Below are 7,630 nucleotides of genomic sequence, written 5' to 3'. Positions count from 1 at the left end.
ATCGCTCCTCCCCAAAGGAATCTAGCACACCTGCTAGCAGAGGCTTCCTCACCTCCAGTGGTCCCGACATTCCTAACCTGGGTATGGACTGCCCCACCCACTCGATTCAACCATAGGGACTGCTCGACTGAGGGTCCAACAGTCGATAGTTTTGGTATATCGGGCGACTGATAGTGTTATTCCACCACAAACCATACAAGAAGCCATTCTGACGCTACTGTGGTAACATGAACTCAACCAAAGGCAGGTGCTCCTCCCAAACTTTAGGCATGCACATACTACCCCGAAACTTGAGAATGTCATCTCACATTTCAAAAATCAGAACCCCTGGGCTGGCCACACTCATCTATCCATAGATGTATACACCGGTCTCCCCCACTAGTTTCTCGTATCTTGGTCTCCAGATCCAGCCGAACCGCCAGGTCAGCTATCAAGACAGACGAACCCTTCGGCACTACACTCACCAACATTAGGCTTAAAAGCCTCAACAGCGGCCACCCCTGGGCCATCATCCAGGCCATCTCATTGGCACGCCCTGGGTGATACAAAAGGTGTAGTCGTAGTCCTTCAAGAGCTCCATCCACAATCGCTACCTCATGTTCAGCTCTTTTTGTGAGAACACATACCTCAGACTTTTGTGGTCCGTGATCACCTCAAACATCTTATCGCATCGGTAGTGCTTCCATAACCTCAATAGCACATACCCCAACTGCCAGCACCAAGTCACACATCGGGTAGCTTACCTTGTGCCTCGACGTGATCCACACACGATCACAAGGTTATGTTGCATCAACACGCAACCCAATCCTTTGAGCTATCACAAGCTTTCACTACATTCGGAAGACCATTTTCACTTAACTATCCTCATGAGTCCTGACATGGATATAACTACTCCATAAATTCTCTTCACAAATCTCTAACAACAGTCTGCCAATTTCAACATACTTTCAATCTTTTCATAGACAGCTTAGGGATCCTATCACAAAGCTCTAGTCCCTTCCTTTGTCACTTCTGGCACTATTTCTCATACCAAGCGTAACTCCAAACCTCATGGATCCTTGGGTCACACATCCCTGAGGACTCCATATTCCTCCCCATAGGTGTCGAAATCACCATTAAACAACCCATAGGTTTGGCTTCTACTCTCAACGAAATCTCACTATGGTCTTGAGCTACGCACCTCAAACCATTACATAAATATTTCGAAGATTTGCCTTTCAGCTATCTCGATAACGATTTGGGTCCCATGCGGTTGCCTATGGCATAACCTATCCATATGTCCCTTCTCACAAATCGTACCCAGACTTTTGATCATCGCGTGTCTTCCTTACACGGATATACTATCATCTCAATCAAATCATCATGTCTCAAATCATGGACAATCAAAGTTTCCAACTCAAAACCTCTACAAGGCTCAAGATTTCACCTTGGCATTTTCATTGTCCAAGTTGACAACAAATTGACATAACTCATTCTCATGAGTCGTTTCCTCAAAGTAACCTTACCTCAATTTCCAAAATCCAAGGCACTTTCCCTACCTCAATTTAGACAGTTCAGAAACCTTCTTCCTCAACTTCTTCGGGCTTACCAGACTTTTGGGCGGTATCCACACCTCCCTCACCCCCATCCAGGGCCAGCGTTCACACACACCCTTTTCCAACGACGAACCTGGGTTACCTACCTTGCCTACATGACTTTTAGGCGGCATTCACACCTCCCTCACCTTATCATGGCTAAGATTCTGGGCCTACCAGACTTTTGAGCAGGTCATCACACCTCCCTCACCCCATCACACGGCCAAGGTTCTTGCATGGGTGACCACAAAGTTAGGGTCACCCTTCAGCTTATTGGAAGTCAACTCTAAGGCATGTCTTCCTTGCATACACTCAGCATTTTTCAAATCCTCGAACTTGCTAGGCTCCTCGAAATTCTTGGCCTAAATCCCAAGATTCACAATGGCTTCGCACATCTAGCCATGTTCAACTTTCTGATCATCTATCAAGTTCTAACAACGTTAATCTCTACGGTACTCCTCATGCAAACCTTCTCTTAGGTTTACTTTGAGTCCACGATCTCTAAATCTCCAAGCCCACTTGACACACTGAACCATAGTCACCAATTCTATTGACTAGGTATCTCATCATTCCTTTTTTCGTCGCTACAACCTATCAAGCAACTCTGACCTTTTTTTGGTACCTGATCTCTTCCTTGAACCAAGATTTCCACAACTCATCGTCAAGGCTTTAGACTAGCCATGCTCTACTACCTGAAATCTCACTCACCGAGATTCCATTCTTCAGATCCAACTGACTATCGACCTGCGACTATCAAATTAGTTCCTCCTAGGCACTACATTCACCGTCAGCCAGCACACAAGCTATCACCATCAACCCGGTCACATAATAGGCTTGCTCCTACACCAAGTGTCAACCCCTACATAGGTACGCCCCGAGTGAAACTGCACGGTCTCGTTGTAGTCCTCCGAGAACTATCATTCACTATCACAACCATGTGTCTAACTCATTCTGCAATACACCGCAATTGCAGACATGACCATCCCATGATCTCACTTAGCATTGTCGTACTAGACATCGAGGTATTCTACTCTTGAGCCTCGCATTGTTTGTTATGCCACCCATTCCCAAGATGACCACGAACCTAGATACAATTCTTTAAATAGGACACTCAATCCATATTCAATTCATCACATTTAGATTCCCGAGGTTTTCGGCCTCGATCAATCACAACTAGCGGCACATCTCGCATCCTAGACCATTGGGACTTTAAACCCCTCTACAAGGCACAGACCCTACTGGGTTGTCCCAAATCTTTAGCATCTAATCGTCTCCCATACAGTCTGCTTATGATATTTCGGTCGATGGGCCTCACGTACCTTACCGCAAGCCATCCATCATCCCTCTGCACGCGAGTCCCTAGATCCAGATCTGTTACTACGAACACCAAACCAGCAGTATCGTCACGCTGCTAGGGTTCCTTATCCCATCTTTGCGAGTCACATCAGTTGCACCACTATCACCTCATTTAATTGACGTAACTGACATGCCATCCCTCGACCTTCTTCAGTCTCTCGCTTGATCCAATCCATTAGATCCTTTATCTATACATCTTATTTTTGTGGCACTAAATGATCCTTGAAAAATCCTTATTATTTGGTCCTTAGCTTATCAGCTAAGCCATGCCACATCAGACTAATCATTCATGATTCGGTCATCCTCAATAACTAATAATCACCTTATCTTTCACTGTGAGGATTTTGACTAGTGACCTTAAATCAATAGTCTCTAATTCCCTCGGATCCATAATCATGGTTACCGAGTCAACCTTACACCCGAATCATATCGTCGGATCCTAACTTCAATAGCTATATTATTTTGCTTAAACTAACTTCCATCAGGCTTCTACTATTCGCTGAGAATAGTAACTATATACTAGAATAGTGTATATACGTGAATAGTACACTAGGTAAGTTCCCAGGAAAGAGAGGTGGGTCACAAATGGACACACTTAAATACCAAGTCTTTTCTTAGCCAGAACTTTCCTAGACATGCACTTTCACTACACCACACTTAAATCCATAACCTTTAAGACTTCAGTCGTCAATCCCCGAATCTCCAAATAGGGGTTCCGTCTTATGAACCATTAGTCTATTTCCCCTAAGCCTTCACTTGGGTTCCTACTAACTGGTTCTATCAATATCGGATCCTCTTAAGTCTCCCAGTCAAACTTCTCCTAAGTCTCCAAATAACATTTCGCTCTAATATCAACTATATCAAAGTCACTTAAGTCTTCCAATAAACTTAAGCTCTAATACCAACTATAACACCCTAATTTTCTTGAGCGTGTTATAACTTAGGATTTTGGGAATATAAAAATTTTTCATATCACAATAGTTGTCATACATCACACAATATCCCAAAAAACCCTATTTTTCACCTTCTCAGCTTAACAAACCCAATAATCAAATAGCTAAGACAGGCGTTAAAATCTTGAATGCGGAAGCTAGATCGAACCTGATATGGTTCACAACTATAATACTTTATTTATCATAAATAAAATTGTTCAAGACGTCTACAAAATGCATTACATGGACATCATCTCTCGTAAGTGATAACTGAATGTCTTAAACATATCCAAGACATACATAAGCTTGTAGATAAATAGAGATATTCTACACATGCTACAGACAACGAATTAAACTTATTCTTCAGCTACCTCATTTCCCTTAAAGCTGCTCGTCGAACCTGGAACGTTTGAATATTCCATGGACATTGTCCAATTAGAAGATGAATCTTCTAGTGAAAAACTCCAAAAACAGTTTATACCGAAGCATGATCAAGTATAAAATGTATGAGAAGACAACAAAAAATACTCTGAAGTGCCTCGTGAACACGTTAGCCTCCTCCAATGAGAGCTTTCTCAATGGCGCACGCATAGCACCTCTCAGGAGGTCCCTAACCATGTCACTTCGGCCCGACCTCATAGAACTCATGCAAGCACCACATCGGTTGTTCCTTAGACTCACGGTCTTCCCCATGAGAGCTTTCTCAATGGCGCACGCATAGCGCCTCTCGAAGGATATCCAACTTTTGCTCTCGGCCAACAATAAATAGGTACAACAGTATGGCCACACGAATTTTATAAATGCAACAATTAAAAAGCCAATAGCATATATTTTCCAAAAAAATACATTTCATATATGCAACATGATTTCACGTAAGAGAATAACAAGAGTTTATGTATAAGAACTTCACAAAACACGTCTCATGCAGTAGAAGTCTCTCATAAGAGAATAAAAAATAGGATTTGGAGTATAGGAGTCTCACCTTGTTGGTTTATCTCTTGGACGGTATAATTTCACAGCAACGGCCTAGGTTTCTGCAGAAAACACGAGTTTTGGTAAACCTAACCTCAAATAATTTTACATAGGATTGAAGGGTATTAAAGTAGGGTCATAACTGAAAAATTTGAAGGAAAATGGGCCTCTAACGCTCCCTCACGCACCCCCAGAAGGTGGCTCACGCGCCTTCACGAGCAGCCATTTCTGGCACATGTAACTCACGCGCTGCCTAGCAGTTTCGGACAGCTTCGCCTCTCTTTCGTATTTCAGCCATAACTTCCTCATTTTAACTCCGATTCGACCCCCGTTTGAACCTACGCGACCCTTTCTTCCCCCTCTACAGGATTATCAAAAAAAAATCAGACTTACCTCACTTTTTTTCTGACTAATTTCAGTAAATTCTAGCGAAGACTCGTAACTCCGACAAGGCTCGTTCTCCCCGGCTTCTCTTTCCATTCCTTCCCGCCTTCTTGCCGAACTTCCTACTCTCTCTCTAGAGCAAGCTCCTCCTCTTAGAGTGCCTCAACTCTCAAACTTGCTTGAAATGATTTGAGAACAACTCATGGTGCCATTTTATAGATTTCTTCAACCAATCACATTATGCCACTTGTCACAATCTAAGCCATGGACTCCAAAGACTCAAAGATATATTTGAATGGCTTTTGAAATCCAAAACTAAAATAGATTTAACTTTTGAAATCCAAGCTAATTCCCTAACTTCTTTCAAATGACATTTTGGCCCTTATTTCAAGTCCTCAACTTTAATATTTTATCACATAAGCTCTTAATTTTATCCTTATTTCGTCTTGATAATTCTCTAATTACAATTACACCCTCAAATATCAAATTTATCGAGATACTTAAAATCTCAAATTAATAACTCAAAATTACTCGATATGTACGATTTTTGGGAAGCGCTTACCATCATTCGATCTTTTCAGGCTATAACTTAGCTTAACTGAAAATCGTCTCTTATTTTATTTCTTTCAGCGCCATAAATATCGCTTCGAGACGCTCGTCAAAAATATACATTTTTCCTTAGGTATCTAAGCTCCAGGGCACTCCCTGCGACCGATTCAATCACTTGTTTTCATTTCAAGCATATTTTTTGATATTTTAAACTCACTTAAAATACGTGGCAACCTTACGAAAATATGAGGTATTACACTTGGTCGCCATTAAAACGTGTTTGTGATTTATATTGCTTTCGAGATATTCAATATAGATTAGCACTTGGTAATAAACAACATAAGGTTCAATAATAGGTAGAGATACCGTTATGCCTTGTGAAATCTTATTTTGTTGTTCATTGTGGATAAATGCATGTTTGTATATTTGCAGATTAATTAGAGATAATTAATCTCATATGTAAGCATAGATTCGATTGACCATCGAGAGAGGCTTTTGATTAACTTAGGATCATCGATTTTCAGCTTAAAGCTAGAATTATAAAACCCGATCACTAAAAGATTAAACCAATTAAAGAACTACGGTGGATTCATGAACCCTAGTGCATTAGATTTCTACATTCAAAAACCTAAAGAATTATTTTGTGTTTTCCATTTGGTGAGTTAGTTTTAATTAATATAAAACTTCCATTGAATATTCTTTTAATTATGTGTGGCTTATTAAAGTTAATAGTGGTTAAAGTAGGGATCAAAAGCTAATCTTCGTGAAAACGATACTCTATTTATCATTATATTACTTGTTACGATTCCGTTCACTTGCAGGAAAGAATACCTGAACAAGTTTTTGGCGTCGTTGCCAGGGATTGGCTCTTTTGATTATTGCTTTAGCTAAGATTAGATTTAACACTTGTGTTGCTTCCTTTAATTTTTTATGCTAAACTATTTCAATTCTTGTTGTGTTAGGATTGAAATAGTGCATCCAGCGTTCAGAACGTCTTGATCTTGTTGAGTTTGATCCGAAGATTGAACGAACTTTCCATCAAAGACATCGTGAATAGAGAGTAAAAAGGGGACAACAACAGAGCACTATGGAAGACAACGGAAATCAGCTTATTCAAGTGGAGCGTCCTGTTGAGATTAATGAGAGAGATATCTTGATGGGGCATTTCATGATGCCCCCTGTTGTTGAGAACCGGTCGAGCATAGTCTATCCTCTATATGGGCACAATAACTTCCGGTTGAGGCAGGATGTGATAAATTTGTTCTCCAACAACATTCCATTCTATGGGAGAAGTGATGAAAATTCACACTACCATCTCTCTCATTTTCGGGAGTATTGTGGCAACTTCAAGTATCAAGGGATCAATGAAAAAGCACTTAAGATGGGATTATTTTCTCATACTCTAAAAGATAAAGCTCGGGAGTGGTTGGACTCACTACCACCCGGTAACATCACTACATGGGTGGATTTGGTTATAAAGTTCACGCTAAAATATTTTCCACCGACTAAGATTAGTAGGCTTAAGCATGAAATTTCAACTTTCTAACAAGCCGAATTAGAAAACTTTCATGAGGCATGGGAAAGGTTCAAAGAGTTTCTGAGGAAGTGTCCAAGCCATGGTTTTCCAATACCATCCCAAAATCATTATTTCTACGCTGGGTTAACTCCTTATAGCCGTTTAGCTGTGGATTCTACAGCAGGTGGTTCCATTCGAAATAAATCAGCTGGGCAGCTTCATGACCTTTTCAAGACAATGAGTGAGCAGTTTGTGATGTGGCCAGATAGAAACTCACATAAAAGAGTAGATAGAATGCATGAAGTGGATGTTAACACGTTGATGTTGGCCAAAATTGACGCACTATC

General features: G+C 40.9%; 1 non-coding gene across 1 annotated transcript; it reads right to left on the bottom strand.

The window, feature by feature from the left end:
- Positions 1–7,283: 7,283 nt before the first annotated feature.
- LOC127798562 (small nucleolar RNA R71) lies at positions 7,284–7,390 on the bottom strand. Its single transcript, XR_008022426.1, has one exon. It is a non-coding gene; the product is annotated as a small nucleolar RNA R71 (small nucleolar RNA).
- Positions 7,391–7,630: the final 240 nt, after the last annotated feature.

The sequence above is a fragment of the Diospyros lotus genome, chromosome 3 (genome assembly GCF_014633365.1).
Source record: "Diospyros lotus cultivar Yz01 chromosome 3, ASM1463336v1, whole genome shotgun sequence".
Taxonomy (NCBI): Eukaryota; Viridiplantae; Streptophyta; class Magnoliopsida; order Ericales; family Ebenaceae; genus Diospyros; species Diospyros lotus.
This window is presented reverse-complemented; position numbering and strand designations above follow the sequence as displayed.